The sequence below is a fragment of the Takifugu rubripes genome, chromosome 19 (genome assembly GCF_901000725.2).
Source record: "Takifugu rubripes chromosome 19, fTakRub1.2, whole genome shotgun sequence".
Classification (NCBI taxonomy): domain Eukaryota; kingdom Metazoa; phylum Chordata; class Actinopteri; order Tetraodontiformes; family Tetraodontidae; genus Takifugu; species Takifugu rubripes.
The window spans coordinates 17,666,526-17,682,654 of NC_042303.1; the positions used below are offsets into that span (position 1 = coordinate 17,666,526).

The 16,129-nt window shown below is 46.8% G+C and overlaps 1 protein-coding gene across 9 annotated transcripts in view; it reads left to right on the plus strand.

Moving 5' to 3' along the window:
• foxp1b (forkhead box P1b) overlaps positions 1-16,129 on the plus strand; it is a 119,012-nt gene that overhangs the window by 19,081 nt on the left and 83,802 nt on the right. For 7 of the 9 annotated variants that reach the window (XR_003886064.1, XM_029826996.1, XM_029826998.1 and 4 more), the window contains exon 3: positions 7,701-7,744. The exons of the other annotated variants lie outside the window; for them this stretch is intronic. The gene's annotated coding sequence lies outside the window, so the exon portion shown is untranslated. The remainder of the gene's footprint in view (positions 1-7,700; positions 7,745-16,129) is intronic. 9 annotated transcript variants of the gene reach the window in all.

The window sequence follows — 16,129 nt, forward strand, 5'->3', positions numbered from 1 at the left end:
AACGGTTTGTTTTGCAAGTGAAAGCAGAGTTGAAAGGTTTTTGAAGAATTGCGCGACTGTTACCGCACGCTAATTAAGACTGCAGCCACGGCGGCGAGATTCTGTCGATTGTTGTGTTTAATTGAGCTGTGATTACGGAATATTGATGCCGTGTTGTTTAAAGCTGCAGCTCTGGGGACACTAATGCATGTTTTACACCACGCCGCTGCCGTCTCACAATCAAAGTGACATTTCACTGTTTTCTAAGCGCCTTTTAACAATTTCTTGTGTGGCGTGACACTAAATGTTGATGTTGATGTGACAACGCGGTTTCGTTTTGTACCAGTTGGTTAAAAAAAACTCCTGTTTTTGGGTGATAGCGGAGGCTCTATTATTTGACTGCTAGCTGTGTTTTAGCCTAATTGATGTTTTGGAAGATGAGCTCGATTGGAGGAGACATTAGGCTTATTACCAGAGCTTTAATAAATGTCCTGCCTGAAAACGGGGGGGAAAAATTGGCGAACGCCTGCTTAGAATCACACGGGGTTTCGATTGGTAAAAAGGAAAATAATATATGTGAGAGATTGATCAGTGAGAAGTGACCCCATTATCTGCTGAGATGTTAATTACACTGTGCTCAGCGTGCATGTCAAAAGGCAGATAATTGAAGAAGGTAAAAGATGTGCCACATTTTATTTATGCTCCCGTTTGGAGCTGCTAAGAGCTGCTTTATTCTGCTTTATTCTGCTTTTTTTTGTCTACTGTAGCCATAATGTTGCCTGTTACACTGGCTGAATTGTTAAGTTTGCAGATTTATCGTTTTCACTTATTAGTGATGTCAGTCCGTGTGTGTGTGTGTGTGTGTGTGTGTGTGTGTGTGTGTGTGTGTTGGCGACCTGCATGAATCCAGATTTAAATTTAGATTAAGTTCTTTCATTTTTCTTTTAAATGTCATCTTAAACAGATTTTCAGAAGCCTGCCTTCGTGCGGTTTCAGATCCGCGGAGGCACGTCGGAGCCTTCTTCCTAATTTAGCCCGCTCTCTGAAGCTGAAACCCCCGAAGCTTCCTTGGATGTAAACACACAACGGCCCGCTGTCTTATAGGACACGCGTCTCATTTTTTTCCCTGGTTAAATTGGCAGATTGTAATGCAATCGCCGATCATGCTTTTAGTGCAATAACAAAGGAAGATGGCAAACAAAAGCAAGAGAACGGGAGCATGTGGAGAGTTTTAGCCCTGCGTTCCAGGGCTAAAATCCCAGTATCATTCAGAGTGCTCATCTAAAAACACACAGAGGTGAGAGGGCGCAAAAAGCAGCAGAACCCTTAAAAAGCTTTTTTCTGTTATTAGCATTGTTTCTGCTTTGAGTGCAGTTCCCCCACTCGATTAGCAGGGTGTCTGTAAACTTCCTATTGACAGCGTCAAAGCCAAAGGGGACATAATGTACTAAAAAAAAAAATCTTGTTTGCCATTTCACGTGTTTATAGAGATAGCGTCAAAACTCTGCTTCCTGTGGTTTCCTGTGGTGTCTCTGTGTGCTGCAATTTGTGTGCACGTGAATGTCTGCACTTTCAAAAGCACACGTGCACGTGCACACACACTGACGCACGCGCGCGCGGCGAATGTCGGTCCTCGGCGTTGCAGCGGGGGCGGCGCTTGTGCTGTGGTCATTACATCTCCGATTGACGGACAGATTGCAGCTGATTTAGTGCATCACCTTGTGGATGCTGATGAGAATTAGCGTAGCATGTAGCGCGTAGCATGAACCAGGGGCACCCTGGGAGATGAGGCATGGTGACTTGTGTGAAAGGCCTTCCTTTCAACTTTCACTAGTGTGTTTTTGATCTTGTTTTCCCCCCCCTCAGACGCGCGTTAAGGACAACACGCAGTAATTGTCATTTACGGCAAGATAAATGGGAACTTTATGATCCACGGGTGTTTTGGGGCAGCAACTGTTCGTCCTTATTCAGATCATACATGTGTCACCTGCACATGCACCTTTTAAGTCATTCCAAGAGAACAAAAGGCCCCATAAAGCAGGCAGTCAACCCAGTTGTATTTAAAGTTAATATACTACAGAGTTATGTTTTTTTTTATGTGTTTCAGCCATTTTTTGTTGCTCAGAAAAGCCCTCTGCCCCCAGATTCCAGCCACAGTTGCTTTGCTGCTCTTGAGGTCTGCACTTTAATGCGCTTTATTGATCTAAACAACATCGGGGGTATTAAGGCGGAGATAACTTCTTTGTAATTCCACTTCCACAATATATTAGCCTTTTATTGGTCTAAATAACTTTGCCGTTTCGACATTAATGCGCCAGTGCGTCACAGTAACTCTCCGTGTCTCAATAAAGCATTTCCTCTTGACGTGTGGAGGGACTGAAACATGACAGGTTAAAAGGCACGGTGGGAAGTTAGCAGGCCGCCGCTGCAAACGCTGTCTTTGGAAAGCATAAATCTAGAAAAGGGGTGTGAGATCAAGGTGGCGGCAGACTAGCAGGTCTCACATGTGCAGCTTTAAGTTGGTGCCGCTGGACTGCGCCAATAAAAGCAGGCATGTCCGCCGGCAGGGCTCTGACATCAGAGTCAAGCTGCAAAAAAAACATGTCGTCGAAGAAGCTGCTGGGGAAGAAAAGCACCGACGTGGTGCAGACATGCAGGCTGAACCTCCCGTACCCTCGTTTAGATCGAATCTGGTCCTCGCTGCTCAATATTTAACCACTTTGTTAGCCTCAGATGTTTGGCTATTGATCGGTGACATCATCAGTCACCCTGGAACGGGCCCGGTGCCGGAGGCCCAGCGCCGCTTGTTTTAAAGCTAACGCTTGTCAGCTCACGCAGAGATTGCAAAAACCAAACCATAAATGAATGTTTTTTTGTTTTTTTTAAATGTATTGACTCCGGTTGCTATGGCGTTCAGGAAGGAGTCGAAGAATGAGGAAGGAAGTGGATGTAACGACAGTAGTATGGACGCAGTTCAAGTGTTTTTGTTTCACGTGTCTGCAAACCTTTTGGCAGACGTTTGCAAGATCTTTCAAGGGCAGCATATATTGAATATTTATACGGCAAAAGGAGCCCATTTATCTACAGTATACTTTCAGGGGTGGGTGGGGGTAGGGCTTCATAATTTGCAGCTATTTAAAGCCTTGGTTTTGGTAATGAATTATTTTGTCATCTCCACTGTGATGAGATTCATCTTTAATAACTGTAACAATTATTTTATTAAAAAGAGAAGCCATGCATTATGGCTATCTCACCGAGGTCTCAAGCTGGAAGGAATTCTCATTAAGCGTTATATTACCCCCGTGCGCCTTCAGTTGGGCGTCCCGCTGAAATTGCATTAGGTGTCAACAATGTTTGTGTTCGGAGTAAGCAGTCATATTTACAGGGGCTAGCTTTTCATCTGCCAGCTGACACCGCCAGATGTATTAAAGCAGATACTAATGCTCTGTATCTGATTAAGTCACTTAAGGCGAACTCCTCCAAAGTCTCGGCTTTTAATAAAAGGCAATCGCTGCTAATTCATCAGCGTGAATCTGTATTCCGAGACGAGGAACTTTTGATTTCTCGGGATCATTTATTCACATGTCTGTTATCGCCCTCGTTCCCCGGCCCGAATCGTAGGATCAGGGCGTGTCGTGATTGATTCCGCGGCGCCTCTGCTCGGCCGGGTGTTGTGTTCACAGTTTCGGGCCCTGGCTCGCTGCTAATGACGTGGTTGTAATTGTTTGTCAGTGCGATAATGTGCCATTTCCTATTTCCTCGTGATGTTGGACATGTGATGAAGGAGGGATCATGTCAGGAAGACAAAGTGCTGTCATTTGTCACCGGCTAAATGAGCTTCTCTGCAGACGGTTTTGCACCGGCAATATTGCGTTGGCCGCCGCCGATCTGCTGCCTGGGCCGCTGCCATACCTGCGGCGCGGCTCCAGCCGCCATTGGTTTCAGATCAAACCAACAACGTGACGAAAAATGGGTGAAGTTAGTCAGGTTCGCTCCAGTGCTGACATGTAGAAATCTTTTAAAAGAATTTCACAAAGACAGAAGTGAAATTAACGAGTGTGGTAATCTTTTATTCTTGGTATGTGCTCGGAGTCATCGCTTCCTTAAACTTCACATTTTTAAACTGAAACTCTTTCATCATGTTCGGGGGAAAGTTCGTGTAAATATTCAGCCGAGAGCGTCAGATTGTATCTTGTTTTTCTCACGAAACGTGTCTTTATTTAAGTGCCGATCACGCCAGGCCCTTTTTTGGAAGCAGTTATGTCAGAAATGGCACCAGGCGCGTAATTGCAGCGGTGGAGCGGCGGGGTTGTGGGACTCCCTTCGACTCTTTGATGAAGTCACCCCACTTCTGGTTTTCATAAGGATCATTCCATATCGTTGGGCTGGAGGCCGGTCCTTCCCGGTTAACAATCGGATGAGCTAAACAAGCCCCACTGAGGAGGGGGGGGGGCAGAGAAGGAGTCTCCTGAGAGGGCTCCTTATTGTCACAATCGCCCCTCGTCTCCTCTTTCTGCTCCATATCGATTCATCGGATGAGCTCTGTCCTCTCTAACCCACACCGATGCTGTAATCACATAAATGTAGCCTCTGCTTTATGTTTATTACCAAGGTGCTTAACACCTATATACATTTTCCCTCAAGGACAAACGGTGTAGTGGAAGGCCGATCCCGCGCGAGGTCCCCGAGCTCTCGCAGAGCGGCAGATCCCTGTTCGGTGCCAGCTGTTCTCTCAGATACACCAGGCTGTGCTGAAATTCTCTTAATATAATTCTCTGGGCTCAGGAGAATTGTGCAAAACAAGCGTGCCAGCCAGGAGAACGTTGAATTTTTCATCAGCGGGCCTGGACTCGCTGAGTTAGTGGGCAGCGCTCTCATTCATGAGCAGATGTTCGGTGCTGTTACACTCTGCAGCCGATGTGAACTTACTGGCCTCTCCGCCATTGGCTGCAAGGACGTTGGCAGCGACCGGGCATCTGAGAATTACTCCCAGTAAAAGGCGCCGGCCTGGAAAAGCAAAGCCCGGACCTTTTTTAGCTCCTTCCCAGCCCTGAAGCTGGATCCTGGACGGGGGAAGGCGCTGACAGCCCATCCATCTTGGGGCTGACAGTGATGAAGCACCGTTGCCACCGGTTGCTCTGGGAATATCTGCGAAATATCTAAAGATAATTTCCATAGGTTCTTACCTTCGTTTCTAATGGCCGGCCCAAAAAAAAACACGGAATCACCTCCGAGTTTGTTTAGAACTGGAATTACCGGCTACCTTTGAGGAAGGAAGTACAGGACGGAGGCGCCGGTGAGCAGGAGAGCTCGAGCCCGGTAGAACTGACGGCAGCTGGTGCCGTGGTCGGCCTGCTGGTGCCGTGGTCGGCCTGCTGGTGCCGTGGTCGGCCTGCTGGTGCCGTGGTCGGCCTGCTGGTGCCGTGGTCGGCCCGCTGGTGCCGTGGTCGGCCTGCTGGGCTGCATCCTCTCCCCACACTGGTGCTCCAGACATCTGCATGGCCAAGCTGCTCGCTGCTGCTTTGATGTGGCCGTGCAGATTTGTAATAGTTTCCATCTAACTGTGATTTGATTTAAAGGGCCTTTAACTGGTCGGAGTATGGATGTGACATCAGGTTTAGCAGGCTGCCTGCCAACCGTGTGTGCGCGTGCACGTGCACGTGTGTGAGAGGGAGGGGGAGATAAAGTCATCACAGTAGAGTCACACATATGGTACTTAAACGCTGGGAATGACAAGCTCTTGTTTCCTCTGCACGTCTCATTTTCGCTTTCTAATTGGTCGTTTTCAGGTTGCCTTTATGAGAACAAAACTAATTAGTGTTTCTAAATTCAGCAGGAAAAAAAAAAGAAAAAAAAAAGCCGCTCTCGCTCGGCTGTTCTGGTTTCCTCTCCGGTGTCACGTGTCTGCGCGGCGTTACAACCAAACACACAAATCGTTTTCCTTATTTTTAAACGCCGCGCTTCAACGTCTCCTGGCGTCCTCGCTGTCAGGATGGCGCCTGCGAGCTCTCTTTGTGATCCACGAGAAGTCTGAACCCGAGGCTGTACGAACGGGATGGGGGGGGCAAAAAGAAACAACAGTTGTGTTTTAGGTGGGGCTGTTTCTGCTTTGATTGCGAGCGTCCTGCTGACAGCAGCGGCCCTGCTAGTTTACAGTAGCTGTGACATTGCCGTTACCTTTATTCAAAGAGCTCCAGCTGCAGCGAGCCCTCAGGAAGCCCAGCGCAGGCCTCACACGGACAACTGGCGGCCCGCAGAGAGGAGAGCGAGTCCTGTTTGAGTTGGCAGACACTCCCTCTTGGGGAAGTTTTGCTGGCTCTGCAGAAAGGCCAGTGGTGGTGGATCTGGAGGGACGGCGGTGATTCTCGGGGCAGGATGGGCTTTTTCCACTTCTCCTCCCTTTCAGGAAACACATTTTGTTGTTTCTTCCCTCAGTGTTTGCCAGCGGAGGGAAGGAGGTAAGGTAAAGGGGCACGGGGGTGTGAGCCCGAGCCACAGCCAACTGCAGCGCTGCTAAAATAGTCATTTTGAAACAGCCCTCCACGATGGGAGCGGCTGGACGCGGCGGCGGTGGCTTGTTTAGGGCCGTCACGATCAACGACAAAACACAAACGTTCCGGTTAAAATGTTGAAACACACGGAATGCTCGGAAAGCCTCCGCTGGGGAAATAAAGTTGGCCGACTTTCATCCGCCTGCTCGTGTTGCAGCTGTTTAAACCAAAGCTGCTAACCAGTTGTTGGTTTAGGTGGGCCTGACGTTGTTGGAAGGGGAGCACGGGTCTTCTGGTGGCTCCCAGCGTTCGTCATCCCTGTTCATCACACGTCGAGTGGCTTTCAAATTAATATCTGGCATATTGATTTTATATTTGGTGGCATTTATTTGAATGGAAAGAAGCTCTGCGCTCACATTTTGTCTGAATCTGGGACGGAAATGGTGCTTAATAGCAACCGTGTGTCTGGGTTTTGATTCGGAAGCTCCGCAGACACGGGCGGTTCTTAGTTGTGCATGTTGTGCATGTTGCACTCCCCTTTGGTGTAACGATCTGTTCATCAACGAGCTGCATCATTAGGGCTCCAGACAGCGTTAGCACTACGTTATTGTGAGAGGAAAACCACGCCACTTTCTGATGTTATAATGAAACTGGGGCTTTTTGACTGGTAAATAAGTCAAATCAGAGGGAATCGTGCCGGACCGGGGGTGTGGGGCAGCACGTTGAAACTGTTTGTATTTTCCATCAACACTGTTGGGATTCCGTTTCACAAGGCAGTAATTAACAGGCGCTTGATCCAAGGTCAGGGAGGAGCAGTGTTTAAATGGAATTAGTGCAACGTTCAAATTAATTTGGACTCAGTTACAGCTTTTGGAACGCGCAATTATTTGTTTAATCAAGGGACTTCTCATTTGAGTTGCTAAATATGTACCCACAGTTATTTCAAGGGAGACGGTGTGAAACCTTTTTAATTCTACTTTAATGAATATTCATTTGAACGTGACCTGTTTTTTTTTGTCCCTTGACTATATCGCCGCCGCGCTCGGCTCGTAGGTGTGTGTGGGTGTGAGCACTTGCATGGAGTAACCTTCAAAGACATCTATTGATTGTGTTTGTGTTTTTTCGGGTTTTAAATAATTTCCAATGTTTTTCTTCCCCCTCTACCACTCCAACCCCCTGTCTTTCCTGCCTCCCACGTCTTCTTCTCTCCTTGCCTCTGAACCGGTCCAGCCTGGAGACCCCAGTGGTGACATCCTGTGGAGGCACAGATCAAAGTAAGTATTTTACATGCGTGAGTCAGTTAACACTGCAAGGCTGTCTCCATTTATAACCCGCGGCCGGACTTGTTTTAATGCCTCTGCGCATGGAGGCATTATATGGAAATTATTGTGAGCTGGATATGATAAGAGGGTTTTGCATAGCAACCGTTCCCTCGTTTCCCCGATGCAGTTGTGTATTTACATCGTTTTGAATGACGCTGCAAATGAAAACGTGGCCGGTGTTGCAAGCCCGGACAGCGAGGAGACTCGTCAGCAGTCGTTACTCTGTGTGGTGTATAAACACGTCAGAAACCAGCGGTGACCCCGGGCCGACTGCGCGCAGCACAGTCACCCGAGAGCCTGCGGCGTCACGTAAATACGAAACACGGCTCACCTCCATGCGGCGGAGGCCTTAAATCCTCCGTTTCGTGGTCCCGCGCGACCTTCAGCTGGGCTTTACCTCTCTTCTTTCCTCAGCTCACATCTGGCGCCGACCTTTAGCTTCAAGTGGTCTCGTCTTTCCAGTCAATGATGTTGTGGAAATTTTTCAAAAACGTCTTCGTTTCTCAGGGTGTCGTGTTTTTTTTTTTGTTTTTTTTTTGAAGAGCCGGGACAGAAATGCTTGTATTTAATTGGATGGAATAGTGAATAAATGCTTCTCTAGATGAAGTGTCGAGGGCAGCAGCCGCACAAATACTGTTGAGCGGTGTAGATTTATCGTACAGAGGGAAGACATGAATATTCATATTCACTTTCACGTTGAGCCGGACTTGACTGTAGGCTGACACGAACTCGTATTTTTAATAAAGCCCAGCTGCTGGATGATCAAATAGTGTATCTAATTAAGGCCTTAGTGTACAAGCGTGTAAAATTCTCTCAGGAATGCTAACAACCTGTGATATTTCCAGAGGAATTTGCTGTCCAGGTCTCAGAGAGAGGAGAGGAATGTGAGTGTTTGGGCTTTTTTCAAGGAGGAGGGGCGGCGCTCGCGTGGTAAATCAACATGTTGTTCGCATCCGTGTCAGATGGAAGCTAATGAAGGCCGGACTGATCTTCAGATGCCGGCCTTAGGAAAATGATCCTTCTTTGCATATATTAGAGTCCTGCGTGGTGCCTCCCTGTAGCGCCAGTGCAGCTACGTGTCTTGTTGTGGTCAAAATGGCGGCGGTGGCGCTCAATCCCACACACATTCAACCCCGTTTTCACTTTCCCTACTCTGCTGATCGTTTCCATCTTGGTGCTTCTGCAAACCAGCTTGATAGCATATGGAAAATATGAGTGTTGTGTTATTTGATGATGTAAATGAGCCAACATTTTTTTCCCCTGCCGTCTTTAAGAGGAATGTCATTTGCATAACAGACCAGGTTCTGATGCAAATTCAGAAAAGCGTTGTCATTTCGCTACAATTCTTTGTTTTTCGTTTGAATTAATGATATAATAATGAAGCAGAGGATGAGCAGCAAGGATTGACACTTCGGCTGTAAATGACTTCAGGGCGGCGACTGATGTCGTCTAATAAGAACGCAAGTTTCGACAAGCAGAGTCGAGAGAAAGTCGAGTCGAGAGAAAGAACTCGCTGCCGATGCAAACCCCCCTTTATTATTTACCTTCTCTTTAAGTTGAATCCAAAATTCCTAAGAAACAGAGGAACCGTCCACATTAGTTTACCTAAAATGAGCACAAAGTGTTGATGTAGTAGAGAAAGTTGACCCCTGAAACCGGAGGCGCATCCGTAGTAACCTGCGAGCGTTTCCTGTCGTTAATGTAGGAAACGCCTACAATAATAATAAAACGCGTAAAGATTTGTCCTCGTATATGCTGAGCGTTGGTTGCATCGCGTCCTGAAGTTAGAGACTGTTTGGAGTGAGCACAATAACTAGTGAAACCTTTTCAAAACACCCCCTGCTGGTTGCTCGTCAGCTCACACTTTGCAGGTATCGAGAAGTCATGACGTGCTGTTCAGTAGTTTGCTTCTCATGAGGAAATCTAGAAAATATACCAGAATTCAGTACATACAAGAAGAAAGTGACCAAACCAACTCTATACATTACAGATTTTTATTTACAGAGAACAAATAGCAGAAAACTAATTCAACTAATTAAAGTGGGCTCAGTACTGTTAAAGGGTCCAGAATGACAGAACTCAAAGTAGCGGTACTTCCTCCATGACTGTCCGGGTCCTTCAGAGGAATCGGCCCCTGATCCGGACTGCTGGAAACCTTCCTCAGCTGCTCCTGCCCATCGCTGAGGAAGGTTTCCAGCAGTCCGGATCTTTCCAGCATCTATTTGAAACCTCACCCTTTTGGATGAAGAAGTTTATGGTGCTAAAGTTCTGGTCCATCCAGTAGTTTCCCACAGGTGGGCAGCAGCTTGTCCTCCAGAATCTGTTCTAGAAGAATGTGTGTCTCTCAACCATGAGTCCGATGAGGAGCTTCTCCAGCGCTTCCGTTCTGCTCACAGTCTTTCGATCATCTCACCATAAAGAAACATTTTTCTTTGATCTTGAATGACATTAAAGAGTCAGATGTGTACAAAAATGATTCTACAGAATAGTTCCTGGTCATTCATCAGATTACATCTGTTGTCTTGAAAGTTCACGTTTCAATATTTCAAGATTTTTAAACAAGTTGAAGCGATGATGCGTTTAAAAGTAACATTTGATCCAATTTTATTTCTGAATTTCTTTCCTTTCGGAGCAAACAGACACAAACCAAAGGTCCTATCGATGAGCAGATGTGTGTTGCATCCAAACAAGCTGTCATGTTGTGCTTAAAAAAGGGAAGGTTGTGCTGCACGCAGGGACCGGGGTAAAAGCCCGTTAATTAATACCGTTCTGGCTCGTTCCTCCTGGCCTCAACTCACTCTGAGCGAAACAATGTCGTTTGATTTTTGCTGATGCAGCAGCTGTACTTCATAGATGGATAGATGGGTTGGATCCAATTAGCCATGGTCATTGCTCATGTATTTAAGCTGACAGTGGGAGTCTCACACAGAATATGTTTGATTTTAGTTTGGCGAAATACTCGTGCAGAGCACTTAGAAGCTCCATAAAAAGCACATTGTGAGGAACCTGGTGAAAATGGAGATTTGATTTACAGGTTTCTTAATTAGTCGTGCGACAGAGCTCACGTAGAGATGGCGGAAGTTTCAAAAAAGGTTCCTTTTCTTTTGCTTTTCCAATCCCAGATAATATTTATACTGCATGTGCCACACAGCATGGATGCTCTGCTCCCATTAGCCGAAGCAGGGTCACGTGCACAGCATCTCCTTGGACCTCTCCGTTATATGTACCGTGCAGGCCCGGCTGCAGGCGTGAGCCCTGCTTATAAAAGAGGAGCGCTGTCCGGATCGAGCTAAGCTCCCAGACAGCCACGACGCGATGTGACAAGCAACAGATGTGTCACACGGGCTGAAATCAAAACAGCTGTCCGGCGTGGCGCGTGCTCGCCATCAGATGCGCTGGCAGATGAGACAAGGCAGCGCCTCCGCGGCTCGCAGCTTCCTGTCTGGGAGAGGACAGGCCTGTTTGTAGGCTGCTTTGACACCCCCAGTCACTTTTTCATCATCGGTTCGCGCTGCAGCTCTGATCACACGTACGCGCTGGCGTTCAAAGGGCATCATATCAGCGGGCTGACAGGTAGGCCCCCGATGAGACAACAGCCAAAGGCGATGTCCTTTTCAATACGCCGCGTGAGTACAAATGCTCAGAGAGCCGGGACCAAATCTCATCATGTGGCATCATTCTGAATACTGTAGTCTCTTTATTTAGTTGGGAAAGTCGTCGCTAAGACTGCCGGCTTTCTTGTGGAGGCAGAACTAAAGTCTGACCCTCCACGGAGCCCATTTAGGGTAAACTGTCGGGTCCTACGGCATCAGACATTAACTTTCCTCGCGACGTGTAAATGGATTTTTCAGCAGTCCTTTTCTGCCCGGCGCCACTGGTTCTGAAGCAAATGGAGCGACTGCAGCCCAGGAAATGGGAATCTATCAGAACAAGTGAATGAGTGACGGTGTGAAGGAGCCGCTTGACTGATCTCTACAGCAGAACGTCACCCCACATCTGTTTACCACTCGGATTCCCTGGTGTGAGTGTTTATATTCATTGGTGTAATTGGGCCATTTTCCCCTCCGTCTCTAACCCACTGTAAGTTCCATCCCAACTTTCCATCAGAGCGTGGGGGGAAGTTTTACTGATAGTAATCACACCCAGCAACACTGCTATGTAAATATGGCTTATCAGCTTTGCCAATTTGGTTAAGTGGCATGTACGTGGGTGATTCACACATTCAGCTGGGCGACTGTGACACGGGCCGCAGTCGGCGTTTATTAAACACGGCTAACATCCTCACCTGTGTTGTTAACAAGTGCGCGAAGCAAGAACGCCATAATGCTCCAAAGCAATATTCTGCAGAAAAGATGCAAATGCGCTGGCAGAGTCTTCAACCTGCCACGTGGGCAACCCTAACTGTTCGTACTCGGCGCTTCCAGCGTATGGAAATTTGAAATGGGGGGGACATTTAGATCTAAAACATTCCATTTAAATATTCAAATGTTACCACCAAACAATATAATGCGTTATGGCTTTTAGTATTTGCCTACTCTGTTTGCTGCTGTGATACACGGAAGAGAGCAGCAAAGATATTGTGAGGCAGAATCACTAAAGGTGGCGTTGAGCGCACAAACAAAGCCTTTGTCTGCCGGCTCCATAGGAAAATAGCAGGAGATAACTGCCCAAAGATTAAATACAGACCTCCGATGTGCAAGCATTAGCATTTTCCTGTGCATTCATTAGTTATATATTACCTGTAGGGTGGAACAACGTGTGGATGAAGTGCCAGCTGCTAAATGTTCTGCTCACATTGTGAGCTCCTTCATTAATTAATTTTCACACAGCTTGTTGGTGGGTTGCGACTGTTGTGCAAAGGGCCCAGAATGTGGTCATTTACTGCTCCCTCTGACGTGCGCGGTGCAGCGTGCTTCATTTTCTCCTGCTGCCCAACTGTGTTGTCATGACTTTTTAAAGAGTTTGTGTTAATGCGTCCAGTCTTAGTTAGTTGAGTCCGTAATTCATCGTTGTTGCCTCACAGAGGTACGTTTACTTGACTTATTTTATATGAAGGAGATCCGCAGCAGCACGGTGGTGCATTCCTACGTCACGTCTGTGTAGTTTTTATCTTTTTGGTGGCTTGGGAAGCTGTGCAAAATGGTGAAAATGCAATAGTGGTGAAAGAATTGGCACCAAAACGTGGATTTTGTTTGTTGCCGACGCTTCACACTCAACCGCACTAAGTTGTGACACCCAACCATCAAAATACAGTGAAAAAAAGTGTAATCTGGAGTTTTAATTATCAACTCTCCTCCATATGCAGCAATAACAGCTCTTGCTGATGAATAATTCAAGGATTAAAGGAGGATTTTTTTTAACTTTGTGTTTAAATTTAGCTGGTGTCATTGTCCACGGCTGTGATTAATAGTTTATCAGTCCCGACTATACATCTCGGTGAAATATCTCCCTCCATCTGTCATTAAACTGCTCGTGGAAATTGGTTGGATTTTCAATCAGACCCAGCAGGTCAGAGAAGGATGTGACCCAGTACAGAGCGCCGTTTGCGGAGTTTGTGTAAGCGTCCTTCGGCTGTGAAAAATCACGTTTCGCTTTCTGTTAAATTCGGATTGAAAGCTCGTACAAGGCCGAATATTCCCCCTAAATGTTGTTTTAAATAAGCCGACGGAATGTGGTCCTGGAAGTGAGCTGTGAGAGGGAGAGAGGGGCCCGACCAGCCAGCCTGAGATTGGCTTCCCCGTCAAATAAAGATTAGGTCTTTATTTCACCATCTAATCCCAGTAAATCTCCGATGGAAGACGTTTGTAATCTCAGAGGGTCCAGGTCTTCTTTATCTGTGGAGGCACGCACATGCAGCATCCTGCACTTCATCGGCAGCCAGTGGTCCTGATTACAAAGTTTTTCTTGTTACAAGTGAAGTCGTTAAATGTAACCGCGGCAAATCCAGGCGACTTTGGCTGGATTTCTCTCACATTTACTCATCGAGTGTCTCCGTTTTTTCCTCCCTCAAATGAGTAGCACATTCTTTTTATTGAATAATTAATGTGCTTTTTGAATTATTGAGGGAAGATAATTTCTGATCAGATTAATATTAACTCCCCGTGAAATATTCATGAGCGATGTTAAAAACGAGGGACTTACACATCTATTAATACAACCATAAACAGACACGGCGAAGGAAGTGTCAAATGTGCTCCAGTCCCTTTTAATGCCAGTTCCCAGGAGTTGGGCCAGTGTGAAGAACCGCGTGTCATTGGCCAGTCCTGCCCCAGGGCTGACGGGGGGGTCGCGGGGGAGCCTCAGCAGCATCTGTGTGCAGGTTATCACTGTCACCTTGTACACAGGTGACCTGAACTCTGGCCAGAGGATGAGCTGAGAGGAGCTTCTACTGTTAATATTGGATGGTTCTTTCATCACTTGACTGATTGGCAGTATCCAGCCCCCCTCCCCCACCCCCCCTGCTGCACTGACTGCTTTTATACTTTTCTTTTTTTTTTCTACAGTGAAGGTTAAATTAAGTCCTTTGTCATTTTTGATTAAAACTCCAAATGATATTTTCTAAAGATTTGATGCGTCGTCTGTCCTTCTCCAGGTTTGGTATTACAAACTGCCGACTGTGTTCGTAAAATATGGAAATTGGAGGAAAAAAAATAAACCATTATTGTAACACAAGTGGAGAGCAGTGAGAAAATGTGGCTACATTAATTATGTTTTAAATGCTAATGCTGGTGAAGAACACAATAAGGAAGACATGAAAGACTCCCTATTCAAAATCTGATAGCCAGGGAGAAGCAAATTATTTCAAATATTTGATATTTAAATTATTTTCAAATGAACAGAGACATGAGGAGAGCAGAGGCAAGTAGTTTCCCCTAGTGATCCTCCGGGCGTCTTTGTTTCCTTGGTGTGTCTGTAGCTCATTAATGTTCTAAGCATGTGAGAGACCCAGACCGTACTCCATAACCCAGAGCTGGGTGACACCTCAGGCCCAACACACACACACACACACACACACAGATGAAAATCCCCAGGCCGTTTAAAGTCCACTGGCTCTTTCAGGAAGTGATGGCCGTCGAGCTGTCCTGATTAAAATGACAATAGTCTAATTAACTCGACCTCAGTCTCAGTGCACTGAAACGGCTGACGGGCCGCCAGTTCCTGTTTGAAAACCCTTTGTCTCCTCATCCTCCAAAAAATACACCACAGCAAAATGCCCCAACCCCATTTGTGGGGATTTTCCTAATGGCAATTATTTCTCATGAGCTAATTAAATCTAGACAAAGTTTTTTTTTTTATTCTCTGCCTTAGAAATCCCATCTTATGTTTGATTCTCGGGGGATTTTTCATCACAGCGTATCAGGAGTATTTTAAGCTGTTTGGTTATTTACAATTCCAGTGTGATATTGTGCTAAGTTCAGGTTAGCACTTTCAGCGATGCTCCACTTCAGTCACTTTAAAAAAGAGCGTTAGCTTGAGCTCCGCAGTGCAAAAGGTCGCAGTTTAAACGCCTTCGGCCGACAAGTTTTTGAAAATAAGCCTCCCTGTGCCCATGCGATTCTTTTGGATCATGTGATTGACTCATCTAAAGTACAGAGAATAAAAAAGCAACAACATAAAAAAAAAACCTTCAATGCTGAAAGAAGAAGCCGCTTTTTTGTTCTATTACCCTTGTGCTGGCGATTAGGGTCTATAGGGAGATAATTACGCTTTAGTCTGGAGTTAATGAAATGAAAACTTCCCTTTTCTGTTGAAAAGGAGGGACGCATCTTTGTAGTGGTATCTGCAGACATCTCCCAGCCCTGACGAGGCGCGCAGAGAATTGCTTTTGTTTTAAGGTTGCGGCCCCCTCCGCTGCCTGTCAGTCTGCGGCTGATACAAGCGATCTGCGAACGAAGCCAGAGTCGGCGAGGCCCGTCTCCTCGCCTGCCCCGTGCACGCCAGACGCGCTGGACGACATCACATTCAAACATCACCACAGGTCGTGCGGGACGTGCGTTGAGGATGAAATAAAGGGCGCGTCTCGGCGCTAACTGCCGCTAACTGCAGCGCCGCCCGCGCCACGTGTTTGCCACCAAATGACCTCGTTCTGTTTAACATGAAAGGAACGCGCAGATTTCAATTTATCACCCGGCAACCGGGGAGCCATATGTGGCGGCTGACTTTGGGTGCCCCTGCGGAGCACGTGGAGGTGTTGGTTAACCAAAGCGTCTCCTGGCCGCTGCTGGCCAGAGAGCACTTATCAGGCCGGCCTTGTGGAGGAGCACATCTGCTGTGTGGAGATGTGTGTGGAGATGTGTGTGTTTTGTGTGCGACCGTGGGGCAGCGCGCTCCTCCCCC